This window comes from Cupressus sempervirens, chromosome 7 (genome assembly GCF_028749045.1).
Source record: "Cupressus sempervirens isolate cs-2001-9-10 chromosome 7, ASM2874904v1, whole genome shotgun sequence".
Lineage (NCBI taxonomy): Eukaryota > Viridiplantae > Streptophyta > Pinopsida > Cupressales > Cupressaceae > Cupressus > Cupressus sempervirens.
Genome location: NC_143124.1, coordinates 913,094,154 through 913,111,215, shown reverse-complemented (window position 1 = coordinate 913,111,215; position 17,062 = coordinate 913,094,154).

The following is a 17,062-nucleotide window of genomic DNA, read 5'->3' as shown; positions in this document are numbered from 1 at the left end:
TCTTTCCTTCTTCACAGTGATGATGAAATTGATGTGTTTTTCCATCCAATGTCCCTCTATATCCTTCTATGCATGCCTTCTTAAATAAGGGCATGATGCGACATGACCCTTGGTTATGTCACCCTCACATATGTTTAATGTATTTAATTAAAAATATAATGTGGTTCAATTTTAGATCATATATTATAATATTAGTAATATCATTATTTCTAATATTATAATATATTTCCTTTATATAATATTTAAGTAATATGTTATTTATTTATATTTGTTTTACAATTGATATCATAATATTATTCTTGAATATGTTCATCTTATAATATTTATTATTGTTATTTGATACTACTTATAATTAATAATATAGATCTCATAGATTATTATATTATCATATATATTAAATATGTCAAAATATATGTACTTATATCATATATTTATCTATCTTATATTATTATTATTATTATTTAACTCTTAATTTATATTAAATATATTCTCTATAATTGGGGACACCACATAATGCCTTCTTACATTACGTCAGAGCTTTTAATAGTGATATTGCCACTACAAGCCAAACCATGGGAGGAGACACCTTACCTGATGCTTATGAAATAGCAATAAGGATAGAAAACATATTGATACAAGGAGTAAAGTTAGTTCCAAGGTCTCATATGCCTTTCTTCCTTGATATCCCAAATCACCAACCAAAAATTTCCCCTATTCCCATAACTTCCACATCACAACCCCTTGCTTTATTCCCTCAAGCTCCCACATCTTCGAATGAATGGATGAAATCAGGAGATGATGCAGTTGATGATGTTGAACATGGATAAAAGATTGCAAGGTCAAGAAAAGAAGTTGGAAGATAGCTTCTCTGTTATGCGAAAAGTGAGCAACAAAGTGGTGAAATTGGCGAGACAACAAGCTCAAGGTAATAAGGCTCATCAATTACAATATCAAACTCTAAAAAATGGTAGGCCTCCAAATCATAATAATGTGAACAATTCTTTTGATCAGAGTAGGCAGAATTGTCATGCTTCTACCTCAAATGCAAATCAAAGTAGGGCCATAGTTCTTCAAAATAATATGGCTCAAAATCAATATTTTTGTCCCTCCTACAATTACTCAATTGCTTATTGCATGTTTCAAGAGGCTAAATCCTATTTAACTTTGACCACCCAAGAGCCTATAGTAGGATAGTCGTATAATGAGAACAAACCCAAAGATGCCTCACATATGCAAAGACAAGGTGATTGCTCCTTTATGAATCATTAGGTGGAGGAACATTGTAATGTAAACTAGGACTGCATTGCCCACAACAGTAGGAGCAAAAGAAGAGCTATTTAAGATGCTACTGTTGGGTGATGTGACGTGCTCCCCTGCCCACAGGTGGTTAATTATGTGGTGTTCCATGTTCACTAACAGTCATGGCTTTTGGTGCAATGGTAAATGGGCCCCACAATTGGTATTAGAGCCTGGTTTTGGCTTGGTCATGGGTTCAAATCTCCCTGGTGCCATCCCGACCCGCGTAAGCACCTGGTATGCGCGTCAAGGGGGAGATTGTTGGGTGATGCGATGCGCTCCCCTGCCCATAGGTGGTTAATTATGTGGTGTTCCATGTTCACTAACAGTCATGGCTTTTGGTGCAACGGTAAATGGGCCCTACAGCTACCCCTCCTCTTCCTAATCAAGCAACAACATCAAATACAATGCCTCATGTACAAGTGGTGAATGACCAATCCAATGCCTCTCAACAATAAAGACATAATAATAACAGAGGAGATGTGAATGGTCCCCAAGTTGTTCCATCTCAATCTCCTACACATGCAGTTCCCCAAGGCTTCTACCAAAGCACCTAATGCCTCATTCAGTGTGGTAGAATAGATGAAGAAGTGAATATTTCCATGTGGGATGTTTTTTCTACCATACCCATGCAAAAGAGGTTGTTGCAGTAGGAATTGGAGAGTATTGAACCAAAGGATTAGCCACCTAGCATGGAGATTGCCACAATCCTAGTACAACCATCAAGGGAGGTAGAAATAAGTAAAAAGGTTAGACCTCCTCCACTTATGTTTCTCTAATTATAGGAGATAAAGTAGTCCACAATTGTATGATTGATTTAGGGGCGTGTAGTTCAGTGATGCCTAAGTGTGTTGCTGATGCTTTAGAAATAAAATATTAGCCCATTGTTAGGGATGTATTGTAGTTAGATGGTAGCACTATTAAGATTGTAGGGATCCTTAGGAATATTGAAATGGCCCTACATGCATGCCCTGGTTGTACTATAACTTAAGATATATCAGTTGTTGAGGTCAAGCCACACTTTTCCATTTGCCTATCAAGAGACTTCACTTCCTAAATAGGTGGTTACATATCTTCTAATTGGTCATATATGTTTTTAAGAACAAGATATGGGACCAAGACTTCAATCAGAGAAGAACCTATAGCCCTCCATCATATTGAGCCCTACACCCATAATCTCATCAATATAAATTGCACTATCCTAGAAAAGGATGAGAATGACATAGTAAATGAGCCTACCACTTCTCTAGTAGAGATACCTAATTTTCTCTTAAATGAATGAGCTAATGCATATCAATTTGATCCTATATCATAAACCCTAGAGAAAGGCCTTGGTACATATTGCATATCAAAAGAGAGTGCTCTTATCCCTAACCTTGTGAAAACCAAAGAAGATGTGAGTGGGATATGGAGTATGTTTTTTGATGGATCAAGAAATAAGAATGGATTAGGGACATGTGTGATGTTGACTTCTCCTACTCAAGTAAGGTACTACTTCTCCTTTAGGCTCCAATTTAGTTGTAACAATAATGCGATCAAGTACGAATCCTTAATTCAGGGTCTTCTACTTGCACAAAAAAGAGGAATTCAAGCATTAAGTGTATATGATGATAGCGAGTTGGTGGTCAATTAGGTGAGAAATTAGAATATCACTAAGAATGATTTACTCAAGTCTTATAAACATAGAGTATGGGATTTTCTTGAAAGTTTCAATGCATTTAATATTCAAAGCATCCCTAGAAAAGAGAATAGACATGCTGAAAAACTTGTAGTAGTAGGTGTAGACACCTAAAAATCCTTTAGAAAATAAAGTATTTTTATTTTCTGAAAAATTCCCGATGACATCATCATTAATTAATTAATTAATTAATTAATTTTTATGCCATTAAATCCTTTTATCTTAATTAAAAATATTTAATTAAGGAATCCCTCCCAAAAATGTTTAAATCTTATTTAAACATTATTTCCTTATTTATTAATTATTTAATTAATAAATTGACCAAAAATCCTAAAATAAATAAAAAATTTATTTTTTTCCCAAAAGTTGGCCAATTTCCTTATGACCAATAACCTCTTCCAAAATCTTCTAATCCTTCTTTAATTTTGATTAAAGGCTAATCCCATCATTTCCTACCCCTAATCCCAACTCAAAATATTTAATTAAAATTAAATATTAATCCTCATGTTTATTAAAAAAGTTTTAATAAATATCTCCTCAACCCAAACTCTTGAAATAAATAAAACTTTATTTATTTCCTAAAAATCTAATTTATCCTCATCCTAAGAAGTTCTAGACTCTTCTAGAAAGTCTTCATCCTCATCCTAGGAAATTCTAGACTATTCTAGAAAGTCTTTATCCTCCTCCAAAATCTAGACTCTTCTAGAAGATGTCTTTAAACCTAATCCTAATCCCCTCCTAACCTTGTCACATTCCCTAAACATGGGTTAAAACTTACTAACCCAAGCCAAAGTTAACAAATATCTCCTCCTTCACCCACCCTCATTAAATGCCATCCACTTGCCTATCCCTAAGCTAATCCTAAACCATCCTAATCCATCCTCTAATCATTTGCACAAGCCTAAGCAAGCTTAAAACCTTCCTAATCAAGTCCAAGTCGAATTTTCTCTCATCACCCTCAAAATATCTCAACCATAAAACTTTATGAAGTCCACTAGGTCATAAATGACTCTTACAAGCCCTTTTATTGCTCTTACAAGTCATTATGAGGGTCTTTATGAAGATTTTATCTCTTGAGCCTCCTTTGTTGACTCATCCTTGCCCTTTCCTCCATCCTCTCACCATGTGACATGTGTCACTCCTTGATTGGCTATAAGGAAGCACAATCCATGTGCTCTCCTCTCATGCAATCTGAGCCTTCCATAAGCTTTTTCCCATCCTTGCATCTTAGCCCTCAATCCCTCAAGCCTCTTGCCTATAAATTGGATCCTTCCCCTTTACAAAATAACACAATCCATGAAGTAAAGTTATAATGCTATTTTGAGAGCCAAATCCATACTAAAGCCATCTATCCACACCAAAAATCCACAATCATCCATTGAAGCCTTTGGAAGCATATTGAGCATACATCCTATCCATTTAGATAAAGCTACTCAACAAGAGAGCTTCTTATTGAGAGAGTCCATTAATGGCTCATATTCTCAATTGAGAGCTCATCTTAGTCTATCTTGAAGTTTATGAATTTTGTTTAGTTTGTAGAAGCTTTATTTAAATTTGGTTTCTATTAGCATACTAACATTGCTCATATACAGTAGGTGCATCTTATGATATCCCAAAGAACCTTGAAGTTGAAAAGAAGTAGCAGATTAAAGTGGTAGTTAGGCTTGCTATTCCTGACAACAACACCAATTGGCAAGTGTTTGAATTTGATGCACAAATTGTAAGTTTCTTGCAGAATGATGCAAAATTCTTAGAGAGAAACCAATCTAGGTTGCATGGCCAGTATGGGGATCAAATCATTAATCTCAGTTCTAAAAAATTTCCTAAAGGTCTCATTACCTTAGAGAGTATCTTCAATCTTGATGAACAAGCAAGAAACAAAAGCATGAACTTCACTGCTGATAAAGATGATCATACACTAGTTGTTGATGTAGTGCAAGGTACGAGTATCCCAAAAGGAGATGTCATAACCCCTAGCAATATAACCACATAGAGGAAACACTACAACAAAAGATATAATGCAAGATCTGATACCGAATTACAATTTTTTATTCATAGATATATAATCGATTACATGCAATATGCTCGGTTGTAAGGTCTTTCAAGTTAGGGCCAAATATAAAAAACAATTACAAAATCAGTTCTAAAAGATCCAAAAAGATCCAACTTACAACCAATCTTAGCTAGTATAGATACACAACTAGATAAGAACACCAAGAAGAATCCACACTTGTACTTGTAGGTCCACCAAGAGATCCTCTAGTTCCTAAGGTGTAGCTCTAGCTCTTCAAATTTGCATCTATTATTCCTTTTATACAAACTCAATAATGACTAAAAGACTCCACAAGACCCCTAATTATACCAATCTAAGCCACAAGTTATCCCTAAACACAAATTAAATGTAAATACATAAATTAAATGCCACAAGTTAGCTTGCAACAACAATTAAATGTCCAAAAATTGATATCTGAGTAAAATCGTGATATCTCCTAGCTCAAATTGAATTAGAACTCATGATTTTAACCATAGGTATTAATTTAGGTCCTATATAACCCCTTAAATGAAAAAAGGCTTATTCCCATGGAAAAGTGTGCATCCATCCTGAAAGTCATGCACATAAAACTATCATGTGAAACTGCAAAAAATTGATATTCTAGGAGAATTGTAATATCTCCCAACCTATAATGAATTAGGAATTACGCTCTTGAAAAAAGGAATTAATCTAGGACCTCTTATATAATTGAATTTTTAAGCCTCTCATTTATTAAGGATAATTAGTTATATACTCTTCAACAGACACCCAGAAACTAGAAAAACATAGTTCTAGTAGTAAGGTAAAAATAGTTCAAACTTCAACTCAATCCATCCAATCTCCATGCAATCATGAGGAAAGGTTCCCCAATGTGTCTTCAAACATCCATAACCATGAAAACATAACTCCATCAAAATCCAAGCTCAATTCTCCTCAAAACTTAATCAAAATCCCTCCAAACATGCAGGATTGCAAGAAAGCCTAAGATGCTCCTACATCAGACACCCCCGGTTCGAAAAGATCTTCTAGTAATTGGAAGAACATCTTCTAGGATTTAACACATAAATCCCAAAATAGTTCTTCACATACACATCCTCCAAATCTTCAACTTGAACACTCTTTCCCTTATTTTTCTTCTTCTTCACATCCACCATAGGTGTTCCATAAGTCTACTTTCCATGCTAATCTCCAACCTTCTTAGAATCTGCCAACTCAACTCGACTACCAATACTTAGGTTCCTCCTACCGATCTCTTCATTCTGTAAAGGAATTAGGGAAAACTTGCTACCCCCTTTCTCAATAGTAAACACATTCCTAACAAAATCATGCATAACCTTGCAATCATACTGCCAAGGTCTGCCAAGTAACACATGAAAACTGTTCATATCCACAATATCACACAACACTTGATCCTTATATTGCCCAATCTAGAAATCAACAAGGCACTGCTCCCTCACTTCTAAAGCATGCTCACCTTGCAACTAGCCAATCCTATAAGGATAAGGATGTCTCACTCTCTTCAAACCAAGTTTTTGAACCATCTCTTCAACAACAAGGTTATCAGTACTACCACCATCCATAATCATCTTGCAAACTTTACCACTGGACTTACAACAAGTCTTGAAAAAACTAGTTCCCTAACAAGAATCCAATGTCCTCTCACCAATTAGTACTTGCTAAGCTAGCAAACTCTCTCCTTGCTTAGGCTGATTATCTTGGATTAAAACTTCATTTACAATAGTAGTTGTCCTTCCAATCGAACATTCAAAATATCTATGCCCTTCTTGACCAAACTTGAAACAATTACCTCTGAACCCACCTCCACCTGTCCTCTTTTTTTTATCAATAGGTTTTGGTTCACCTTCTTCTTTTGGTTTAGCTTGTGCCAAACTATCTTGCATCTCCTTCCCTTGGGAACTACCTTGATTCTTCCTCTTTAGCTTCTCCTCTACTCTCAAAGCATACTGATAAGCATCCTCAACTGAAGAAATATTCAACATACGAACCTCATCCTAAATATTGAATCTCAAACCATTAATATATTGAGCTACCTTCTCTTTTGAAAATTATCTATGCCTAGACCAAATAGTCAACTTATAGAACTCCTTTCTATAATCATTCATAGTCATATCCTTCTACTTCAAATTCTACAACCTTTTAAACAACTCAAGTTCATAATCAATAGGAATGAACTTAGCCTTCAACTTAGTCACCATCAACATCCATCTAGTGATCTTCATTTCACCTTCCTCTTCTCGGTCTCTTTGTAGTTCCTTCCACCAAAGAGCAACATGTCCCTTCAACTTAGTTTGTGCCAACCTCACTCTGAGTGGATCCTTAATATACTCAAGCTCAAAGTAGTCTTCCAATTCACCAATCCAATCAATCAGGTCTTCAGGATTCAAGGTATCTAAAAAATTAGAAACCTCCATCTTATGCTTCATCTTCACTTGAGATCTAGGTTTAGCAAACTGACGAGCCCTAGTTCCAATAGGTCTCTCCACACGCTTAGTTCTATCCTCACCACTAGATCCAGTAGCTTCAAAGTTAAGAAAAAAAAGAACTTTGTTGCTGATAAAGTTGTTGATGTAGTGCAAGGTAGGAGTATCCCAAAAGGAGATGTCCTAACCCCTAGCAATATAACCACACTGAGGAAACACAACAACAAAAGATATAATGCAAGATATGATACCGAATTACAATTTTTTATTCATAGATATATAATTGATTACATACAATATGCCTGGCTATAAGGCCTTTCGGGTTAGGGCCAAATATAAATAAAAATTAAAAAATTAGTTTTTCAAGATCCAACAAGATCCAAATTACAACCAATCTTAGCTAGTCTAGATACACAACTAGATACGAACACCAAGAAGAATCCACACTTGTACTTGCATGTCCACCAAGAGATCCTCTAGTTCCTAAGCCGCAGCTCTAGCTCTTCAAATTTGCATCTATTCTTTCTTCTATCCAAACTCAATAATGACTAAAAGAATCCACAAGACCCCTAATTATACCAATCTAAGCCACAATTTGGCCTAGAACACAAATTAAATATAAATACATAAATTAAATGCCACAAGTCAGCTTGCAACAATAACTAAATATCCAAAAATTGATATCCGAGTAAAATCATGATATCTCTTAGCTTTGATTAAATTAGAACATGTGCTTCGAACCATAGGTATTAATTTAGGTCCTATAAAACCCCTTAAATTCAAAAAGGCTGATTATTGATGGAAAAGTGCACATCCATCCTGAAAGTCATGCACATAAAACTATTGCACAAAATTGCCAGAAATTAATACTCTAGGAGAATGGAAATATCTCCCAAGCTATAATGAATTAGGACTTGAACTCTTGAAAAAAGGAATTAATATATGCCCTCTTTAATACTTGAAGTTTTAAACCTCTCATTAATTAAAAATAATTAGTTATACACTCTACAATAGGAACCTAGAAACTAGAAAAACAAAGTTCCAACAACAAGGTAAAAATAGTTCAAACTTCAACTCAATCAATCCAATCTCCATGCAATCATGAGGAAAGGTTCCCCAATGTTTCTCCAACACATACATAACCATGAAAACATAAATCCATCAAAATCAAAGCTCGATTCTCTTACAAACTTAACCAAAATCTATCCAAACATGTGGGATTGCAGGAAAGCCTAGGATGCTCCTGCATCAATTCTAGTTGTTGATGGGAAAACCTTAAACATGGGAAAACTATGTTTTGAAATTGACCAAGAAAATTTTATTCATCCATGTCAAGAATTTAATGATATATTTTCTTGGACATATGATGATCTAAAAGGTTTTGACCCATTTTTTTCATCATACCATAGACTTAGTAGAAAATATCAAACTAGTAAGCCAAAAACAGAGGCCAGTGAATCCTAAAATTGAACCCTTAATGAGAAAAGAATTATCCAAGCTGATTGAGGCTAATATATTTTTCCCTATCAAATTCTCATCATGGGTAGAAAAATTTTTCCTTGTTAGGAAGAAGAATGGAGAAATTAGATTATGTGTGGATTTTAGGGATCTTAACAAAGCTTCCCTTAAAGATCATCATCCCCTTCCTTCCATGGAGCAGATATTATCCAAGGCTAGTGGTTCAAAGAGGTTCTGATTTCTTGATGGATTCTTTGGTTACAATCAAGTGTTGGTTGAAGAGTCTCATAGATACAAGACTACATTCACCACCAAATGGGGCACCTATGCTTATAGTAAAATGTCTTTTGGGCTAACAAATGTAGGTGCCACATTTCAAAAGGCAATGGAAATGGCCTTTAAAAACATAATTGAAAGGTTTGTATTAGCTTACCTTGATGATATCACAGTGTATTTAAAGGATATAGCGGATCATTTTGGTCACCTCAAACAAGTTTTCATAAGGTGTAGAGAGTTTGGAGTATCCCTTAACCCAAACAAGTGTGTTTTTGCCACCAATTACAAAAAAATATTAGGAGATATTGTATCAAAGGATGGTCTGACCATTGATCCAGAGAGAACTAAAGCCATAATTGCTCTCTCCCTTCCTAAACATAAGAAAGGGCTACAAAGTTTTCTTGGTAGAATAAATTTTGTGAGGAGATTTATCCATAATTTAGCTACCATGGTGAAACCTCTTACAACCATGCTTAAGAAGAATATGGTCTTTTCATGGTCCAAGGAAGGGAAGGTAAGTTTTGAAGAGATCAAAGAAACCATCACCTTAGCCCCTTCCCTCATCAATCCAAAGTTTGATAAGAATTTCATTATGTATACCTTAGGTGGTGAGTAAAGCATTTTTGATGTCTTTACTCAAGTAAATGATAGGAATGAGGAACAACCTCTTGCCTTCTTTACTATAGGGCTTAAGGAAAACGAAGACAAATACAATTATGTAGAAAAAAAAGCTCTTGCAGTCATAAGATCTTTGAAGAAATTTACACACCTCCTATCTCATAACAAGATCCCTTTGTTAGTACCCCATGCCAGTATGAAGGAATTTATTTTGAGCAAAGATATTAGTGAGAAGAGAGATGGATGGATCACTAAGGTAATGGAGTATGATTTGGACATCTAACTTACCTAAATGATTTCATCTCAAGAATCAGATGAGGAAGTTGTGAGAAGAACCTCCTTATAGCAATATCGTGAGAATGCTCGAAATAACAGAATACAAAGTGATAGCAGAACTCAGAATAAATCTACTGATCGCAAGCCACTTCGAGGGGGTAACCTCCTTTGAGCAAGCTCAATACAATAAATTCGTCCGTGCCCATCAAGGGCCTCAACCTATTCTTATATACTGGGTACGATCTAGAAAAGTAATACTACCTATGCATGTGGGATAATAAAATAAACTCACGGGACGACTTACAAAGCATATGCGTCCAACAACTCTACTCTAACAAAATAAACAGAAGGAACACATAGGTTCCTAACATCCCCTCTCCCTTAGAAAAAAGCTTTGTCCTCAAAGCTTAAGGTGTGGAAATTGTTGTTGAATCTGAAGAAGGGGTTCCCAGGTAGCATCCTCTGGTTGCATGCCATGCCACTGAATCAAGACCTCAGAGATGGAGCGAGAGCGAAGCTGGCGAGTGCGCTGGTCAATGATTGCCATCGGCTCCAGGATAATGGATCCTTCCGTATCCATTTCAGGGAGAGTAGTTTGTGCTCTGACAGTGGTACCCAGAACTTTCTTTAGACAAGAAACATGAAAGACTGGATGAATGCGGGAAGAAGGAGGAAGTTCCAGTTTATAAGCAACTGAACCAATCTTCTGCAGAACCTGATAAGGCCCATAAAATTTTGGGGCCAGCTTATGACGCCCTTTCAGCTTTAGGGAGGATTGTTTGTATGGCTGTAGACGAAGAAAAACCATATCCCCAACTTGAAATGAGCGCTCAGAACGGTGTTGATCTGCTTGTTGTTTCATCCGATTACGGGCCATGTGAAGATTATCCTGTAAGGTACGAAGAATCTGATCCCTGCTGCGGAGAACTATGTCAACTGCCTGGACTGGTGAGCTGTTGGGAGTGTAGGGAAGGAGCACTGGAGGTGCCTGACCATAGACTGATTCATATGGAGTCATTTTAGAGGCAGTGTGGTAAGAGGTATTGTACCACCATTCAGCTAAAGGGAGCCACTTGGCCCACTGATGTTGCTGTTCGGAAGTGAAGCAACGAAGATAAGTTTCCAAGCATTTATTGACAATTTCTGTTTGACCATCAGTTTGTGGGTGATAGCCCGAACTCATCTTCAGTTTGGTGCCAGTTTTCTGAAACAGTTCAGTCCAAAAATGACTGGTAAAAGTTGCATCACGATCAGAGACAATGGAAGAAGGGAGTCCATGAAGACGAAATATCTGGTCCATGAAGATTTGTGCAACAGAGGAGGCAGTATAGGGGTGGCTGAGGGCACAAAAATGACTATATTTCGAGAGACGATCAACCACAACCAAGATCACTGTCTTGCCACCGGATTTAGGAAGCCCTTCAATGAAATCCATAGAAATATCAGTCCAAATCCGTGTAGGGATGGGCAATGGTTCGAGCAAGCCAGGAAGGAGGGTCGTTTCACCCTTGTGGCGTTGGCAAGTATCACATTCAGCCACCATCTGTTGAATCGTCTGTTTCATTCCTTTCCAAAAGAAGTTTCTCCTTGCTCGCTCATAAGTTTTGAGGAAGCCTGAGTGCCCTGCTGAAGGAGAAGCATGGAGTTCATAAAAAATAGCCTGATGTAGAGCTAGGTTCTGAGGAAGCACTAGCCGACCCTTGTATCGAAGAGAAGCACCATCCCAAGAGTAATGTGGTATAGCAGAAGGATTATTGGCTAGCTGGTGAATTATTTGAGATAAAGAAGAGTCACTGTCATAGCCCTGCTGAACAGACGCTAACCAATTGGGAATGGGCTTAGAAATAGCGGAAAGGGAAGCTTGATTATCAAATGTGCGAGAAAGAGCATCTGCCACAATATTCTCCTTACCCTTCTTGTAGGTGATCTCATAATCATACCCCATGAGTTTGCTGACCCATTTCTGTTGTGTAGGAGAGGATACCCGTTGTTCCAGGAAGTATTTCAGACTTTGGTGATCGGTTCTGATGCAAAAATGACTCCCTAAGAGGTATGGCCGCCACTTCTGTACAGCATGCAAAATAGCCATCATTTCTTTTTCATAAGTAGAGAGGGCTAGATTCTTACCAGAGAGGGCTTTGCTAGTGAACGCAATAGGATGGTCATCTTGCAGGAGAACAGCACCCAATCCATTGCCGCAAGCATCACTCTCAATAGTGAAGGGTTTGGAAAAATCTGGCATCGCGAGAACAGGTGTACTGCACATAGCCTGTTTCAGTTGTTCAAATGCAGTCTCAGCAACAGGGGTCCAGGAGAAGGCATCCTTTTTTAACAGAGCTGTCAATGGTGCTGCAATTTTCTCGTAATCTTTGACAAACTTGCGGTAGTAGCCAGTCAACCCCAAAAAACCCTGAAGGCTCTTGAGAGTTTTAGGATGCGGCCAAGTTTTCATGGCATCTATTTTTGTAGGATCCACCCGCACTCCATGGTGTGCAACAATATGCCTGAGATACTCCACTTCCTCCTGGCCAAACACACATTTAGATAGTTTTGCACAGAGTTGATGATCAGAGAGAAGTTGCAAGACAAGCTCCAGATGATGGAGATGCTCAGCCCAAGTTTTGCTATATATGAGGATATCATCAAAGAAGACTAGAATGAATTTCCGGAGGTATGGTCGAAATATGTTATTCATCACTGCCTGAAATGTTGAAGGAGCATTCGTGAGGCCAAAGGGCATGACTAAAAATTCATAGTGACCATCATGTGTGCGGAAGGCAGTTTTAGGTATATCCTCCTCATTAACCCGAATTTGATGATACCCAGAACAAAGATCTAACTTGGAGAAAAAATGAGCCCCATGAAGTTCATCAAGAAGTTCATCAACAACTGGAATGGGAAACTTGTCCTTTATAGTGAGATGATTAAGTGCTCGGAAATCAATGCAGAGTCGCCATGACCCATCTTTTTTGCGAACAAGCAGAACTGGAGAAGAAAAGGAACTGGTACTAGGGCGAATAATACCTTGCTTCAGTAAGTCACGGACAAGTATCTCGATTTCGGTCTTCTAATGAAATGGGTAGCGGTAGGGCCTGATGTTGGGCGGAACACTGCCAGGAAGGAGCTGAATACGGTGGTCCTCTGGACGAGAAGGAGGTAATCCCACAGGTTCAGCAAATATACCAGAATACTTGTCCAAAATGTGTTGGAGATCGGCAGGAGTGCTAGAGACTGCTGATGGCTGCATCTGAATGGAATGGAGCTGAGCGATGACACCATGTGAATTCTTCTTAAGAAGTTTTTCCATACGGTGTGAACTGATGATGCTGAGAGACCCTGGTTGTAAGCCTTTCAAAGTGTGTTGGTGCCCCTCGGCTGAAAACTGCATCCAAAGTTCAGCAAAATCCCAAAGAATGGGGCCAAGAGTGCGTAACCATTGGGCACCCAAAACCACATCACAGCCACCTAAGGGTAAGGCAAACATGTCAGAGCGCATGTTATAATCTCCAATAGAGAGACGCACATTGCGACATTTCCCTTTACAAGGTAAAGTGCCCCCATTGGCAATCATGACTTCAAAGCTAGAGCAAGGATGGATAAAGCAATCAGCCTGTTTGGCTATTCGTGGATCAATGAAGTTATGAGTGCTACCAGAATCAATGAGTATAGTAAGAGGGATCTTCTTGAAGAAACCCTGGACCCGCATGGTTTGTGGAGTAGTGACTCCTGCCAAAGCATGGACAGATATCTCTGGTGGAGCTTCTGGGGAAGGAGGTTCAGGCTGGTGAGGCTCAACCTCAGCATCCACTGTTTCCTGAGCATCTACATATTCTTCCAGTTCCGGTGGAGAATCCACATCCAAGAGATAGAGCTTTTGCTGAACACATCTATGGCCCCGAGACCATTTCTCATCACAATTATAACAAAGCCCTTTGTCTCGCCTAACTCGCATCTCTGTTTCAGACAAGTGCTTGATCGGAGTAGTTCTGGGAGCTGGTATGACTGGAGGGTTGTGAGAACCTGTATTTCTGAATGGAACAAAATTAGATCTGGAGCGTTGTAGAGCACTAATCTTGTCTTCCGCTAACTTAGCCAACCCAAGGGCTTCCATCATTGTAGTAGGTCGAAACATTTTGACTTCTGAGCGAAGTGCATCCTTCAGACCACTGACAAAACAACTACGGAAGAATTCATCAGACAAGCCCTCTGTGTGATTAGCTAATTTTTCAAACTCTGTCTGGTATTCTCTTACAGTGCCTGTTTGACGCAGTTTAGTGAGTGCTCCTGTGAAATCATCAAAGGAACTAGGGCCAAAGCGCTCCAAAATGAGGGTGCACAATTCGCTCCACGTTGGGCCTACATTAGCCTTGATGTACCAACGGAACCATTGAAGAGCTTCATGTTCCAAATGAAAAGATGCAAGGGAGACTTTGTGGTTATCCAAAGTATTATGCAAGCTGAAATACTGCTCTGCCCTATAGATCCATCCAGTCGGATCAGAACCATCGAAGCGTGGAAAATCAAGCTTTGGTCCACGGAAATTGCCAGAAGAGGACCCAGTATCTCCTGAATGGTTTCGGCTCATGGCTGACTGCTGAAAGTTAAGACCTAGAATTTTGTCATCCAGATCTTGAAGTCTGGTTTTGAGGGATGCAATTTCCTCTTCCATGATTTTTGCTCCTGTACGCGTAACAACCATAAAACAAGGTTTTTTTTTTTTTTTTTTTTTTTTTTTTTTTTTTGAAATGGGTAGAAGATGAGAAACAAAAACTTTTTTAGTTACGGCAAACTTGGATTTGGGTAAAACTCATATAGGAAATGGGTGTTCGACGGGTGGTGGGAGACTATCTGGGGACAAGGGAAAAAGAAAAATGAGGGTTTCAAGGGTAGGGAGGCGAAATGAGGCGAACAGTCCAAGAGGGATAAGGGAGCAAAATGAGGAATTGAATCTTGTGGCTCAGTTTGGTGGCGATTGGATGAGAGGTGAAAAAGATAGGGCAAACCCTAAAATTAGATAAATGAGGGATTTAGGGCTTTGATATGTAAAATTTGGGGTTGGGTCGCCAAGGAAGGAAGTATGCGAAATGATATTGCAGACGTTCTGCGGAAGTATGAGCAGAAACAGAAAGCAAACAAGGAAGCTACGACTAAAAAACACGACTTAGAAAAATTCACTCACAGACAGAACAACTGAAAAGAGTTATTGCAATAACAAGAGATATTAGAAGTGAGAGGAACCTGAAGGCCACGACAGAAAAAAATTTGATGTAATTTCCACCCAGCGAGCCCAAGAGAGTGCTCTGATACCAGATGAGAAGAACCTCCTTATAGCAATATCGTGAGAATGCTCGAAATAACAGAATACAAAGTGATAGCAGAACTCAGAATAAATCTACTGATCGCAAGCCACTTCGAGGGGGTAACCTCCTTTGAGCAAGCTCAATACAATAAATTCGTCCGTGCCCATCAAGGGCCTCAACCTATTCTTATATACTGGGTACGATCTAGAAAAGTAATACTACCTATGCATGTGGGATAATAAAATAAACTCACGGGACGACTTACAAAGCATATGCGTCCAACAACTCTACTCTAACAAAATAAACAGAAGGAACACACAGGTTCCTAACAAGTTGCTATGGTGTTGATAGAACAACAAGAGGCAAGAAATGATAATCCAAGGAATTGGATGGATGACATGAAGACCTTCTTGTTAGGAAATGGATATCCTCAAGGATTGGATAGAACCAAAAGGAGAAAATATAGGCTATAGTCAATTCCTTACACCATAGTTGATGGTATCCTTTTCAGGAGGGATTTCAATAGAGCCCTATTGAGATGCATTGGTATAGTCCAAGATGAAAGAATGATCAAAGAGCTTCATGATGGCCCTGATGGTGGTCACTTTTCAGCAAGGACCACCACAATGAAGATGATGAGAGCTGGTTACTACTGGCCATCCCTATTGTATGATTATCATAGATATATAAAAAAGTGTGAGAAATGTGCTTTTTTTTTCTAGTAAGAAAAGGCTTGTAGCTCTTCCTCTTCACCCCATTTAGGTAGATTAGCCTTTCACTCAATGGGGGTTGAATTTCATAGGCCCCATCAATCCTCCTTCTAGCTCTAGTCATAAATGAATTCTAGATGTTATAGATTACTTCACTAGATGGATAGAGGTAGTTGTGTTGAAGGATGCCACAAAATCTTCAGTTGTTGAATTCCTTGATGGAATTGTGACTAGGTTTGGTGCCCCTTCAACCATTATTTTAGATAATGCAAACTCTTTTGTTGGAGCTCAGATTTGTGCATGGAAAGTTGATCATAATATCTAATTGAGCACATCCTCAAACTACTATCTTCAAGGCAATGGATTGGCCGAGTCATCTAACAAAAACCTAATCAGGATTATGAAAAGGACTATAGAGGATAACCAGAGGTGTTGGCATCAAAAGTTGAAAACAACACTGTGGGTTAATAGAAAAACACCTAAAAGAGCAATTAGAAATTCACCCTTTATGTTAGTATATGGTAGGGAAGCTAGACTTCCTATTTTACTAAAATTTCCTACCCTTGAACTAGCTCATAAATTGGAGCTAGTGAACAATGATGCCATGATAGTAAGAATGGCAGAGCTAATGGAGTTGGAACAAAAAAGAAAACAAGCCATGCAAACCCTAGAGGCACATTAGCAACGGATGAAAAAGAGCTTTGATAGGAAGGCCAGGGTTAGAATGTTTAGAGAGGGTGACTTGGTATTAAAATGGGATACAGACAAGGAAAAACTAGGGAGGCACTCAAAATTTGATACATTTATGGAATGGTCCCTATGTGGTTGTTAGTTGCAAACAGGCCAATGCCTTCCAGTTAAGCATGCCTAATGGTGAGATTCTGCCCATTCCAGTTAATGGGATATCTCAAACCTTGTTTATGAGGTAGATGATGTTTCTTTTATATAGTTAAGTTAGTTTACCTCTGGTGGTTTCC